This window comes from Amphibalanus amphitrite, unplaced genomic scaffold, assembly GCF_019059575.1.
Source record: "Amphibalanus amphitrite isolate SeventyFive unplaced genomic scaffold, NRLGWU_Aamphi_draft 000760F_arrow, whole genome shotgun sequence".
Classification (NCBI taxonomy): Eukaryota; Metazoa; Arthropoda; class Thecostraca; order Balanomorpha; family Balanidae; genus Amphibalanus; species Amphibalanus amphitrite.
In genome coordinates this window covers 12278-28332 of record NW_024882254.1, presented here as the reverse complement: position 1 = coordinate 28332, position 16055 = coordinate 12278, and positions in this window count along the sequence as shown.

The window sequence follows — 16055 nt, the reverse complement described above, 5'->3', positions numbered from 1 at the left end:
GTTTTTGAATGGTGAACATATTTTGGCCTTGATCATATTTGTTGAAAAATTGGATAAATGCAGACCTGAGAAACTACGTAGGCAAAAAGAAAGCATGCATCCGTTTCTGTTATATCATGAAATATTTGCATCGGAAACATGCCATCAGCACGCCGTTGATGTTCCTCCGCGTATGACGTATATAATATATTTTCTCCCGTGATTGAGTGGGTGCACCAGCGTGACCCGAGTTCCTAGCGAACGTCAGTTAAAGACAGTGACGTAAAATAATACGTCACAGCCGACAAAGGCCACAAACAACTTTCCCTGCGCGCCTTTATAACGGCTCGGTGTCAGAGTAGATGGCCCAGGAGTTCACCTCTGTTACTGCTGACGAGCCTTGAAATTAAAAAAGAAACCTCCGACAGACAAAATATTTTATGAGAAAGCGAAACCATGACCAAGAGAGGCTGCTACGAAGCTAACTAGAAACAATACGCCGCTCTTTGGCTGGCCGATGTTTTTAATAACTCGCAAAGATAAGGTCAGCTGGCTATCACTTCATGCCTCTGCCCTCTTTATCTTACTTATTTTTGCTACATACGAAGTTTGTTCATCAGGGGAAAGCGATTATGAAAAGCAGCCTGCAATAAAAAAATGATTTTCTAGTCAGCCAAATGTTCATCCTCAACATCCTCAAAGTTAATGTTAGCTGATCGCTCGACCAGGAGATACGCATCTCACAAACGTTCTGTCGGTCATACTTTCTAGTTTTATACATCGTAAGCTACCGGCCACCACCCAACAATTACCCCCAAAAGCCGCTCATTTACTGGACAGATCACTGGCGAAGTGTCTGGAGCTGCGGATCATCGATCATTTCTATTCCAGCTGGACCACATTCCGCGCGTGTCTCAGGGGTATAATTGATTCAATCCATCATGTTCTGAGTGTTATTTATCAATCCCGGCGCACGAAGCCAGGGCGCACGTCCCACATCTTTTTCATGGCGCTAAATACTGGTCGGCGATCGTTATCTGGGTTTCTAGCCACCATTGTGCGCTTTGTGCGCGGTCCGCACCGCGCCGCTCTTCCCTGCTGTTTTTTAGTGAGGAGCTGCGGCAGAAGTCATAAGAAGCTCTCCAGAGCTCAGGAAGAACTGCGCTGTGTTTGTGTGGCATGCGTCATTTTCTACAGAAAATGACGCTACAAAATCTACATTTGAAAAAATCTACATTTTCTACAGAAAATGTAGATTTCATGCTGCATACCATTACCCATTTATTTCAGATTGCAGCACGAGCAATTTGATTGGAGCTTTTAAAATTCGTGACAACATAGTTGCCAGCACAAGACTGATCTATCAATTGCTGAATGAGCAAACAAAGCACATTACATTTTTACCTGATTTACTGTTTTATCACAGATAACCACATATCGAAAGGCGTGGATAGCACATTGGAGTCCAAGTGAATATTTCCATTTCTATCTGTCTCGCCCACATTTATCATCACAGGCACATCCAGCCTTTCACAGAACTTCCATCAGTGCGAGGCTCTGATCAGGTCCCCTCCCACGATCACTGGTCAGCTCGGCAGTGCGTTGGGGAAATCTGGCGGCTCGTATGCGCCGCGTGGTCAGCGCATGCCGTGGCTGATAATGACCAATCTGCGAACATTTGTAGCCGGCCGCCTCGGGGGGCTTTCACTGTCCGGCAGCCGGGGCCCGTTAATAGATCTCCGATCTCGGAGGCGCGGTCCAGAGATTGAGTCGGAATCGAAAGCGATCTACCGTCGGAGACGATTGAACGGTGTTGTCCGGTATCACTTGAGTTATAGCTGTTTGCGGTGAAATGGCAACAAACGGCCCGGTCTCGTCTACGACGGCAGGTTCAGCCCGCAGGATAATCATTCGAGTTTCCAGCCGATGACATTACCTTCCATTCTAGTCTAAACAATAGAAATGCTATTAATGTAAATAAAAAGGTCGCTACGGCACGCAAAAGGCATAGCAATGTGAAGTGAAACACTAGCCACTGGAACTCAGCGTTGCTAGCACCTTAAATATCACCCTTGAACTCGTAATCGATTTCAATGGGTAGCTAGATGCACGCAGAACACATCGTGACTCGGTTCTCTCACGTTTAAATCGCTACCTCGGCTGAGAAAGATGAGGACTCAGCACAGCGTAACGGCGCCTGGTATCTAATGAGACGTCTTTGGCTGTGAACACTGGCATTAGAAACGGCAAACAGCTTCGTGATTCCCATTATAGGTGAGAAGCTGCTCGCTCGTAGTAAAAAACAAACTGGAATCATCTGTCTGCGGCACACGCAGGTGTCAAACAGGTAGGCTCTTCACAAGTGATAGGTTTCTGTTTCGTCCTCGTGGTTTTCTCAAAACTACTCCCAGGCCCTCTGACGACTGACGACTGACGACTGACGAGTGACGAGTGACGAGTGACGAGTGACGACTGACGAGTGACGACTGACGAGTGACGTCAGTCGTCTGTCGAGTGACGAGTGACGAGTGATTTCAGTCATTCTCGATTGACAAGTGACGGATGACGAGCCTATCAGCCTCTCTGACGTCCGACGAGCGCCGTTTAGCGTGTTTCGCCACCACAAGCAAATCATCCTTGAACCTCTACCCCTCCTAACCTGCCATTTAATCACCTCTTCCACCGGCCAGGAATTCGCCGCGCAACTGCCAACAAACACGTCCGACTGTTTTCGTGCCCGGTGCGTCTGACACTCCCAATTATAAGGAGCCGGGCGTTCATTAGCTGCGACCCCGTGGCCGGTCGGTGTCTACCCGTGCTCCGAGTGCGGCAAGTTGGTGGGAGCGAGCCTATCGGTCGGATCTGTCCCACAAGCGACCCGGCTCGGCACTGTGTGGTGTATGGCCAATGGGCCCGGCCGAATGGGGTGAGTGAGAGCGTAATGGGATGGTCGGAGAATGGTGATACAAACAGTACTTCGGGGACGAAGAATGAACGCTTTGTGAGGGTTTAGGAGCACAGAGACTTTATTTGCGTTTAAAGTTGTTAATTTGGACAACAGCTATGCACGGGCTAGCAGAAATAAAAGGAGGAAGCCTTGACGAATATCATTTATCATTATGATTTGACATACGCGAGCTAAACCTAGTGGCTTCATGATCCTAGCATGAACTATGAAACATCATTCAACTTTCAGAGGCATTTTCATTGTTTTCCTTGTAATATCACCTTCATAAATCTGTGCCAGTTTCCGGAACAAATCGCCCATCCTCGAAATACCTGAAGAACAACACCAAACCGCAACACGTACACAATCTTCTCTTCACAAACTACCACTGAATATCCGCAGCCGCTAATGTCTGAGCATTAGCCCAGATAGCTGCGGCCAGGAAGGTCTCAATTGTGTGCGCTAATGGCGCCTGCTGCGGTGTACCGGCGCCACCCGGAGCTCGATTAGTGACACCGGCGTCATCATTTTTCAAAATTATCTCACTTTCTACTTACCGCGCTTCTCTATCCGCGATACCGGTGGATGCCGAGGGGCTCATGGATTTGTCGAGGAGATGAGTCTGAGCCACTGTTGAGCCAGGGGTGTGCAGAGGGCAGGTGCAATAAGCGTGTTTATCCTGAGCTGTCTAGAAGACTTAAATGACTACCGGCGCAGGCGGATTTGGGCGCGGAAACATCCGACAGGCGTGAGGAAAGAAACACGACAATGCGATAACTACATGCGTTACCCTGGCCTGCTGTTTTGGTCGACAGCGGATTGCCTGTTGATGAATAATGTGCAGGATCGTCCAAAGCCTAGGCTATATGCTAAGAATCAACCCTTAAATTAAATAAGTTTATTATGACTATATAACATGGAACAAAAGCGCCCTAGTTAGTGAGCACATTTGAATGAGGTGACAAAAAGATTTAGTAGTTAAAAAAAAGGAAATATTTTAAGACTTTTGCGTGGTCGTGTGCATATGATGTATATCACTATAGTTTTGTCATTCTCTGCAGTTAGCTAATTTCAGATGGATATCTGTGTCCCATCCGAACAATATACGCCTAAACACATGCCAACCCTTACCCAAACAGCTCAGTTAAAACAGCGTGAAGCTATAATGTAATGAGCTTTAGCCAGATCGCAAACAAGTGATCGACCCTCTGATGTCATCCTCTTGGACTATTCGCCGGTTACTTACAAGCCCCGGGACCAGCTCCGTGTTGATAATCGGCCTTTAACGTCCCTCGCTCGCCCTGTTGTCGCAGTCAGTGAGCAGAACAGCGTGTTCACCGGGCTACGAGTCACATTTGTTTTCTGTATCTGACAAGGGATCGCCCACCCGTGAGCAGGAGCCGCACGCGCTGGGGAGTTGATGAGGGTGACCATCAGCCGACCAGTCGTCTTACCTTCGAGAGAGAAACAGTGGTACAAAAAGAATTATTTGGGACACAGATGACACATGAATGGGAGTCAGAAGAGTCAGTCATGAAGAGAATTCAGCAAAACTAACATACTTTCGTAAATGAATTGCTGAGGTACGGCATGCAGATTGCAGATTGCAGATGACATTAGAAATATTGATTTGAATTCGATGCGATACTATATAAATGCATGCTTTTTTAGTTTGACTTCCCTATCGAGCTTGCCGACTCCAAATGAGTTAGCGAAATGCAAATATTTACACACTGATGATACCCCATAAAACGTTTAAGACAAAAGCCCTTGCATGCGTTGAATTTCATGCTGCCTTACCATTCCGTTTGGGCATTTTCAGTTCCGTGGTTTTTACGCTCGGCTAACTGCCACCTCCCATATGTCTAACAGGTGTAACAGCTGGGCAATGATGGCCGCACCGTTACCACTTACACTCCCCAAATTACACAGGAGGGCGTGCCCAAATCATCCCGGCGAATCGACATGCAACGAGCGGCCCGAGCCGGGCGGGTATTATTTCGACGGTGGCTCGAAGGCAATGCGGCGCTGGATCTCCGTCAATTAGCTGCTGCGTGCAGCTGACTCGGAATCGGTGGTTGTTTCGACGTCACACCGCCGTTGAGTTTGTTGTTGAGGCTCTCCTCTTCATGATGCATGTTCTGTTACCACACCATCGTTCCATAGTCATCCAACCACTGTGACTGCGTCATCGAAGTTACAGGTCGTTATGTTGCCATTACCCAGCAGGCAACAACGGCATAACCTTCATTTCCGATTCCCTCCCGTCACATCGCCCTTACAGCGTCGTTACACAGCCGTTGTATACCCGTCGGCCGTCATGCTTCCATTCCCTTCCGTTACATTAGCGTTACAGCCGCTACCGCTGCGTTACAGCCCGTTACTCGGCTCTTCCTCGCCCATTACTCGCCCATTACTCACCCATTACCTGCCCATCAGCACGCTACCGCCTTGCACGAGCCCCGCAGCAGTTTGGTAGGCAGTAAGTACCCCGCCCTGGCCCGCCCCTGGCGGAGATGACTGGTAGGCAGCCTGCAGACACGCGTGCAGTGCCCAAGGCGAGGTGAGCGTGCACCTCAGCACACGTAAACCAGCAGCGGATGCATAACAGAGGGATTGGCCATGAGGCAGCGAGCAGCGGGCTCAAGAGGAAGTCCAGTTGTATGCAGATGTAAAACGAAAGTATAGTCGACTACAGAATGATGTTCCACTTTTCACAGGCAATTATTTGCCTGGAGTGGTAGGCTGTGCCGCATCACACGGGCTGAAATCAAAATTATAGCTTTGTCCCAATGCTCACAATCGACACGTTGCGTGATAAACGGCACAACTTAGCCCTCCGGTCAATTCTGATAGCTTCTGAGGTGTGGAACATCATTCTGTAGTCGACTATACATGTAAGTTATTTTCGTCGATTATTCGTGTAGATCGTCAATTTGATACCTATCCTATACGATTATGTAGGTTATGTCAGATAAAATGGTGTTGTCTTCATTTGATTCATGCATCCAAATGCAAAAGCTGCTAGCTCTCATATAAAAAACTCTAACTTATATAAGGTACTCCTTATAACTAGCTTTTAGCTTATAAAAGCTAAATTATCAAGAAAAGTTTTAAACTATGCTGTATGCACTACCGCAGCATCCAAGCCACTTCTCCCGTCTGTGAACCACCTTTTTCAGTCTCTCTCGGCGTGTCCCACTGGTGGGCCATTAGGGTCCGGTTGACGTCTCACCTCCTCCCCATAATGAAGACACACGCGGTCCTCAGAGAAAGTCTCAGTGATCGGGCTCCGCCCCACTCATGCATAAACAAAGAGCCAGCCGGCCGCGCGGGTCCATACCGTCGGAATATGTCAGCGCCTCGGTACAAACGAGCACAGGGATGACGGAGGTGTACCCGAGGTCTGATTATGAGCCCGCTTCGGCATGTTATTGGACTCGTTAGTGGACTGAGAGGTGGCCTTGACATGCTGCTCCACAGAGACTGGTGATTAGGAACTCGATTTGAGAGCATGGTTTTGTGCTTACAGAATTGACTCTTTGACGGTGTGGAACAATCAAAACAAAGGCTTGATATGGTGTTCCAATGACCAATGCAACCCTTTCCATATTTTAGAGGTCGATGTGTCATATGAGTTATTATTATTGACATTGTACCTAGACATAGTTACGTTGACAGCTGTGCTGGTTTTATTTTGCTGTTCGTTTACTTTAACATTTTCAATTCATTTCCACTTGCCCAAGGTTTTGCTTGTGCGCCGGTTGTCGCCACCGTGCCGTTCCCTCCACGGCGCAATCCTTCCGGAGCGGTCGGTCGGCGCGACTGGTTGCCGGCAGCTGCATTCCTGTCGTTACGGCCGCGCCCTGAGGCTACCGCCCGTCCTCGACCGTGCAATTAGTGACGACCCGGACAAAACCTGGTCCAGGGATCACCCCACTCAGTTCACTGCGTGCCACCGAGACGGCACTACTGAGAAAAACCCAGCCTCGTGATGTTGGGATGGCTGGTCAACTGAGTGGGTGGCAGGGGAGGGGACGGGGTTCTGCATAAGAGGGAGGGGCATGAGGCTTGGCAGTGTTACTACACACAGAAAAATATTAACACCGTTAGCGGTGTAATTGCACAGTACATATCTGAGCACTTGAGGAAAGTTAATTTAGTCCCTTCCCCGCTTAAATTACTCGCGCTTCTAAATGAACACCAGGAAGAAGGTAATAGAACACTGTTAGGAGGGTTGGGTGTTTTGCTACATGTAGTAAAACACCCAACCCTCCTAACAGTGTTCTATTACCTTCTTCCTGGTGTTCATTTAGAAGCGCGAGTAATTTAAGCGGGGAAGGGACTAAATTAACTTTCCTCAAGTGCTCAGATATGTACTGTGCAATTACACCGCTAACGGTGTCAATATTTTTCTGTGTGTAGGTGAATAACGAGACATTTGACATTAGTTAGCCTGGTCATGGGTGTTTTTTTACATAAAAGTTATTATTTTTGCAACTGAAGAGATTATCACAAGAATGATATTTTGCTTATATATGACGGTAATTTGCTTTTGCCCGTTTAGTAATTATGATTTGACATAAACTTTACTGCACTTCGATGGACAAACATGTTAAACAGTACATGCCTACACGTTGGCTCTGTATTACTGTCACCGGATCCATGTTTCCTATGTTATTGAATAATTGACGAATACCGGCTCTTCAACCACCGAAGGTATGGGCACAGACTTCATAACGGGTCTCCATAAACATTAACACAACAATCAGAGATTATACCGATCCAAGCTGGGATAATGTTAATGCATGGACATAAATGAGTCAGAGCCTGGAGAAATTCACATGGAATTCTTCACACCTCAATGATCGTTCAATGACAGCTCGGCTATGACTGAATTAACGCTGTTATGACATATGGGAAATAACGAAATGTGTCGTGATCGATTTCATTGGGTGAGCTGTAAGAGCTGTTTGATAGAGTACACAGACCAAATGATCAACAGTGTTGCTGTATACCTACCTGTGGGGAGCATGAAACTCACAAACTCACAGTGGTGCTAAAATTTAAAGACGAAGAATTAATGCCGTATGCATTGTAGTAGCCGTTTTCACGACGGGTTACCTGGCGAATGCACGGTGCACCTAATTTGACCAAATCTGCACCAAAGCTATTTTACCAGTAAAACGCCTTTTGGGCGAAGAACGAGCGAGCGAGACAGTGAGCCCTGCACAGTGCACGTGCGGAAGGGCGAGAGGGTACTTCCAACGGGCTTGCGCAAAGCACCCTTCTACCCGGTCGCTAGCGGTGTGCCAAATTTGAACGCAATCGGCCCAGCCGTTCCTGAAATCTGGAAGCGGCATTCTGCACGTGCGCACGTGCAAACGGGGTCCAAACTGACTTTTGCACGGCACCCTAGTCCTACTAACTGGTCCCCAACCGTGTACCAAATTTGAGCGCAATCGGCCCAGCCGTTCTCGAGATCTGGAAGCGCCCCCTGCACGTGCGCACGTGCAGTAGCACCTTAACCGCAACACATGGGCATGCATTGCCTGGTGGGTGCCTACCTGTATGCCAAGTTTCAGCGAAATCGCCCCAGTAATTACCGAGTTATTAAAATGGGAACACATTTGACACCTCTTATTGCTGTATTTTGCACGTGCACTGGGGGTGACCCACATGCATCGAGAGTATCCTATTTTTGGTAGAAGGGATGCTGCTACCCTACAAAAATTACTGCAAGTCAATCGCCCAAGCGGCTGCTGAGATATGAGCCTCTCAAAATCACTACTTTTGCAAAACAGCTTGAACACCCTTGACTTTTCACGTGGCACGTGCCACGACGGTCACTGAGATGTATCAAAAGTAGTCAATTACAGGGTAGAAGGGATGGGGCTACCCAGCAAAAAAGACCGCAGACCAATCGGTCCAGCGGTTGCTGAGATATCAGCCTCTCAAAAGCGTTACAGGCCGGGCCGGGCCGGGCCGGGCCGGGCCGCTCATACTGAGATTTTTCCGTTATATTGAAAAGACTCGCTTCGCTCGCTGCGCTCGCTCGCTCGTAACAACAAATAACTATCTTCATATCATGAGTTTATTTAGACTTTTAATCGGAAATAATTTCTGATGACATGGAAAATGAGGTCTGTAAGCGTCTGTGCAACCCAAACAGACAACTTTTAAGAAATACAATGACCTAATTTGACAAAATTTGACCCAAATATGCACCTAATCTGCACCAAATGTGTACGGGGACCCGCAGTTGCTATTGTACGCGAACCCCAAGTCTAACCGTCTGTCCTGTCCAGTAACAACCGATAACATTGATAACGACTGCCGGTCCCTGTACAAGAGCAGCTGAGGTTTTCTGTGCGTGCCCTCTGACAGCTTATCGTTGTTCCCTCTGAGGGTGCTGGGACAATTTACTCAGGGTCGCTGTACAGTAGCAACTGCAGGTCCCCGTACCAGGTGGCCCTCATGAAAACAGCTACAGTAGTTTCATTTTTGTCTGCCAAACACCTTCCAAGTTCCAAACACCAAACACCTGCAACAACAAGCTGAATGTTATCAAAAACAAAGCTAAAGTAAATGAGCATCCACTGGCAGCAGCTACCGGAATCCAAACATTAAAGTTCTAACGTTTTGTCCCGGCGTCCTCTGTCATGCATCGATGGAAGAACGGACTACTCCTCTTTGCACCTGTCGAAGTTTCGAAGAGGGCGGGTTAGGGAACGGCAGGTGGAGCAGGCAGGAACCCCAGGATGCACCGTGACAATGCAGACACATTCAGCGCCGTTTTTGCCGCCGATGGCGCCGTAAAAAGCGGCCAGGTCATTTCCGAGCGGATCCAGGCGTGACGGGCCACCCGTCGGCCGCATAGGCTCGTGGATGTTTGAAGAGTTTGGTCGCTCGAGGAGGGGGCGGACCACACTGCTATAGAGGGCGGCATGCAGGGAGAATGTGATATGTGGTCGGCCAGGTGTCAAAACAAACACCTGAATTAGTAGAGGGTTCAGAGAGGCATGCGTTGAACGCTGTACCGGTGTAAGACACCTGTCCAAATTCCACGACGTAAAATAACGCGATCCATCAACGGACGTGTGACAAATTCGCGAAATATTGCCCACAAGTTATTCTAGCCGCGCCAATGTTTTGATTGATATCTCATTGACATCTGTAGTTAGGATTTTAAATGACCTTTTCCTCGATAATTAATTGGAAATACAATAAAAAGTAAATATTATATCGTTTGGCAAATTTTCGAACAACAGTTCATTCTCAAGCCACATGAAACAATTGACAATTGTTGTCAATTGTTTCATGTGGCTTGAGAATGAACTGTTGTTCGAAAATTTGCCAAACAATATAATATTTACTTTTTATTGTATTTCCAATTAATTATCGAGGAAAAGGTCATTTAAAATCCTAACTACATATATCAAGATGTTCCTCGCTAGAGCACTGCATACCATTTCTTCATTGACATCTGGTTTCTCTCGATATAGTGGGCTGACTGGTGTGCATCTGCATGGCCAGCTTACAGTTTGGACTTGCTGATGAAATATACCAGGCCGTTTGTCCAAATACACCAAGCAATTCATCCGGAACATGTCATGACAGCTCGTCAACCTGTCCAGACGATGTCATGACAGCCAGCCAATCTGTCCAGGTGGTGTCACTTCATGCAGACTATAGCCGTTTTCACGACGGCCATCTGGTACACATTTGGTGCACATCTGGTGCAGATCAGGTGCAGATTTGGTCACTAATCAGGTTCAGTGTGTCTCTTAGCAGCTATCAGCTAGGGTTACCCTAATTGCTTATATGCCTGCTTTATAATATTATCAGAGAACATCGTCGATTAAAACACTGAAATAAATTCATAAAATGAAGATATTTACTGTAAAAGAAATAAGGTGCATTCGCCGGATAGCCCGTCGTGAAAACGGCTTATATCACTACTCCAAAGGTAGAATGTTCATCGAGGTCTGTGATGACCACAAGCATGGGGACAGTGAGGATTATGCCACTGGAGTTTCCGTAGATCAACCGCTGGCAAATAGGGCTCAGCCCTAACAGTTCAGCCTACATCAAACCATGCGTAACACTTGCCATGATAGCGGACTGGGTTGTAAGTTAAGCCTAATGTCGAGTTCATTGCTAACCACAATGTTATTTCCTGTGGGTTAACATTGCTTCCATATGATCAATGTGTCAGGGCAACCTTATAAACGAAACCGAAGCTCATGCCATGACGATAAAGGAGCGAAGTACTAAACACGACTGACCATGAGTTTGTTCAGCTAAGTCTTTCCTGTATAATTACCGACGATACCATTCCGGGTTCAATCGTCAGTGCAGCACTTCACTAATGCCATGATATCCCATTTGGGTAATTACCGTTACAGTTATTAACATGTTCGGCATCCTTGCAACGGTTCATGCCAGGGAAGTACACGCTTCACAGCAGCTGAACGTATACTGTGGCAGCTAGAGTATGACGCCTTCTCAACAGCCTCAGGTCCCCACAACGACCATTTCAGCTTGCCCGCAATGACATAAAGGCATTCCCTGCATCGCCATCGTCTGAAGTTGAGCTGAAGTGGCGCTTACTCCTCCAGTAACCTGCATCCATAATCCCTAGCATAAGATTTACATACATCTCATTTGGTATTTAGCACGTTGCGAGAGCAGCTTGTGGACAATTGCCGCTTATCCACACATCCGTTGATGGACCACAGTCACACCTTATGGTGCAGTGTTTTGAACTATAAAATATCAATTATATGTAAGCACAGAATACATTATTGCCATAAATGGTGTTCGACACTTAGCAAACGTGCAAAAAAATGCATACTAATGCATTACAGTTTTTAATAACCCTAAGTTGCCTGTTTTAATTGGTTGGGTTCGCCATCGCAGCATTGGTCCGAAATTAAGCCGATAATTTTTCCGGGTCATGGTCGAGTAGTATGACCTCATAAGCATCAAATAATTAGCGAAGCAATATTGATAGCTATACTTTCGACTTGATAATGTGCTACAGCCAGCCGGTTGCAGCGAATCGTAGCTCAAATAGCATCGCGACTTCTGAACCCGGGATGTAATCACCACCTGTGTAAGAGAGTTACCTCACCCTATAATTGATCGGCAGTCCAAAAATGAAACAGGGAAGTGACTGCCGGCTGCAACGAGCCCTCTGCGGAGCCATGAAGGGTCGCGCCGCACGCCCCAGAGTGGCTCACCTACCCATCAATCCCGGCCAAACTCAGACAAACGGTGTGAAGGAGAAACTGGCACGGCGGTAGCCACATCCTGGCCAGCCCCTCCTTACGGCCCACCGGCGGAAGTCAGGAGACATACGGCGTCTTCGGGTGCGGCGCGCTCGCTCGGGCGCTTCCTGTGGTTTCACTTTTGCCCGGCCGTTGGCGCCGGTTTGAGCCCGCGGTGTGTCTGCCTGTGACGAGCGGTGTGTCAGGCTGTGTCAGGTGGTGTCAGCTGTGACCTGACCCCCGTCTAAGGACCACACACCGCCTCCCGGCCGTCCGCGCTTGGCTCACCGGCCCATGATCAGCAGGAAATGAGAGTGCTCAGCGCCCCAGCTAAATGGAGCGGCGGCACGCGTCCTAATCAAAACTGACGAGCAGACGAGTCCACGCACCACAGACTGGTCTATCTGTGGTGGCAGCCGCCTTAGAAAGTGTTCCTGGTGGGTCTCCCTTTCAGCTTAAATGATGGCCGTGAATGGTCTGCAAGCTCCTAATGGCAGGAAATTATAAAGGACTATTATTAATAGTGATCAAAGTCGTTAGAGACGGTCCAGGTGTTCACAATGGCGAAACTCTCCACGCATAAAAGACGTTGTTAGATAATCAACTTTCTCACCATTGTTATACCTACCAGTAGCACAAATAGGTACATATGTACGCAAGGAGTCAAGGAGAACGCAAATGAGCATGTAACATATTAGCTGGTAGATAGAGAAACGTATACAAAAAATCGCACTTTACTTAGGAAATAGGAACTTCGGAAGTGATAAACAGCTTCAAAAATGATGAGCGTTCTGACACGCTGAAACCGTAAACGGTTGTCCAACACATACAGTATACTTGCTAGAAATCATTTAGCCATAGCTATATGATAGGCATAGAGGCTTGTAAACACATGCTTGAACTTTGTTAGCTTGTTCAACATCATTTTGTTGTGCTCATAACGGTGGTGCATGTCCGAGTGCTCCGTTCCCACTGGACAGTTGCTAATTAACCCTCCAGGAAACAGCGTATATGCTTATACACAGAGGTCAGTCGTTGAACAAATGCTGCCAAACGGTAGGTGTTTCACCAAAGTGGACAGTTTCCCTGTCCCGGGTCTTCCCTCCCGCTCTTCCTTTGGTGTCATTAGTGTACACTGTACGCACATGGTTTTAATCATCATTTAGTGTTGACGCTACTTTCCCGCAGGCTCAATGAAGCTCAGTGAAAAGTGGAACATATAACGCGATGCGTCTGCTCAAACATTTACGAGATGTGCATTGGAGCTCCGTCTTATAACGCGTTTCAGAATAGACAAGTTCGCATCAATAATGGTAAGATGGCAAGACAGGCAGCCCGGTCAGAACGTGCGTGACACGTCACACACAGTGGCGTATCCAGAATCTTGAAAAGGGGGAGGCCAAACCTGCTCAAGGGGCCCCACCCTTACCTTAGGGGCCCCAGTAGTGGCGTACTTAACCCACGCCCATGTGCGGTTATTTGCCACTTTCACCATGTGAGGGAGCCTTTTTAGGCACACTCGGCAATCTAAAAAAGAAAAGAAAAACGTGAAAAAGCCATCGATATCGATAGCTCTGTATGTAGTGTACAATTTATTTCAGCAGTAGGCATAGTTTTTTTTTTTTTGCTTTGGTCGTTGCCTGGGCCACTAAAGATTATCAAAAGCAAAATGTTTTGTCAATTTTTTTTTACGATTGTAACATTGTTCAAAGGGCAGTTCGCTTAGTGTCTTGCGCTGGTTAGTGTCTTGGTTGGTTGATACCCTTAACGTTAGAAGGGCCCGACTCGGGTTGAACTCTGATCCAGACTCTGATGGCTCTATGTCGCCCACATTGGCCTCACTCCGACCTCTGAAGGCTCATTCTGGCCTCTGAAAGCCCCACACCGGCAACAGAGTGAACCACGCTGGCCTCCGGGCCCCATAATGGCCTCAGGAGACCCATGCTATGGCTGACCTGATAGCCCCCCCCCCCGCTGGCTCTTAGGAGTCTTTGAGTCAGTCTGACGACCCTATGCCGCTCTCGAACCCACGCCGGTCTCTAGAAGCCCATGATGCCCCTGAGGGTTCCACGCCGGCCTTTAAGGGCCACTCCTACCTCAGGGGGCCCAAACATGCATCAGATCTGAAAAGTGGTTGACGAGGCCCTCGAGGTAATGGCCCGACGCCAGCCTATGAAGGCCCGCGCTGGCTTCTGAGGGCCCAGCACCAGTCTCTGAAGTCTGAAGTCAGATGACAGATGGCCCCACGCTGGCCTCGAGGGTTCACGCTGGTCACAGAGTCTCCCACACTGGCCTAAAAGGGCTCCACACTGTCTTCAGAGGGCCCCAAGCTAGTCTCGGTGGCCAATGGGCCTCAATCTGACCTAAGAAGGCCCCATGTCGCTGGGCTTAAAAGACCCACGCTGGACATAGACGGCCCCATGCTGGACATAGAGGGTCCCACACTGGCCTTACAAGTCCTCACACTGGCATTAGAATGCCCCACACTGGCCTTAGAAGACCCCGCAATGGCCTTAGAGGGCCCCATGCTGGCCTTAGAGAGCTGAGCGCTGGCTCCTTAGGGCTCTACACCAGCGTCAAAGGATCCCACGCTCGAGTCTAAGCTTCTTTATGGCCGCCAAAGCGACCTCTGAGGGCCCACGCTAGCCTTGGCCTCTGAGGGCCTATGAGGGCCATCAAATAGCCTTTTAACCCGCGCCCTGCTGGGGGGGGTGTGTTTGAACACCCCCCCTTGTGGTTTTTCGCGAATATCTCAAAAACGGCGGCGCGGAGCGCCGCCGTTTTTGGTATACCTTATCACACATCAATTCTACACATGTTGTGAAAATTTCAGACCAAGGTCATTCAAGGTCAGGTCACCAGGTCACTTGAAGTGACCTCACCTCATAAAAACTTTCAATGTCTGTCATAGCTACACCGAGTGACCGATCGCTTTGAAACTTTCAGCGATTGCTAAGAGCAATAGCATGTACAAAACGTATATCTCAGAATTTTGATATCGATGACCTAAGGTCAGGTCAATTTTGCGACCTCCCCATTATAAGTCAATGGGAGAAAATTGAAATGCGCCTCTTTTGGATGAAAGACATTATAAACACTCCCAAACACCGAATTACAAGTGTTTTAGACACACTGAACTTGAAAATGGTGTCCGTGACCCTTGTTTATGCCCTGAGGTCATCTTAGGTCACGAATGGTATCTATCAGTTTTTCGCAAATAACTTTTGATAGAGGCATGCTAGAGCGATGAAAACGCCTTAGATGTGTTCAGCTCGACGATACGGATCGACTGATATGCAACATGACCCTTTCCGGTCAGGTCATGACCTTGACCTGAGGTCAAATTTTCAAGTTGACCTTTCAAGGTCAAGTTATAGTTCGTTCGATGCGTCTTGACGAGAGGAACACGATGCCGGTAAAAGTAAGCTCGTACAAGGCTTGGGTCAAAAGTTATTGCAGAAAAACTGTTTTCGAAAAAATCGGCTATTTTTGCAGTTTTTGCCCCCTGCAGGCAAAACCGTTGACGTTAGGTCAAATCTGAGAAAATTACTCAGAAAGGGCGTTAATAGGGCTATCGAATGCGCTTTTCCGCGGCGCTGTAGCTCTATTGGTTCCCGAGTTATGCGTTGGCTTCTTGGAAATTTTCGACATTCGACCTGGAAATCGGCGAAATTTTGCCTTCAATGACCTCTGGTGACCTGACCTTTGACCTGACCAAAAAATTGACCGAAGTGATTTCGTCATTATTTTTTACGCTCTTTCGAACGCCGCCTTCCGCGTATCGCTACGTGGCCCAGAAGCCGAGTTACAAGGGGGGGTGTTCAAACACCCCCCCCCCCCCAGCAGGGCGTGGAAAT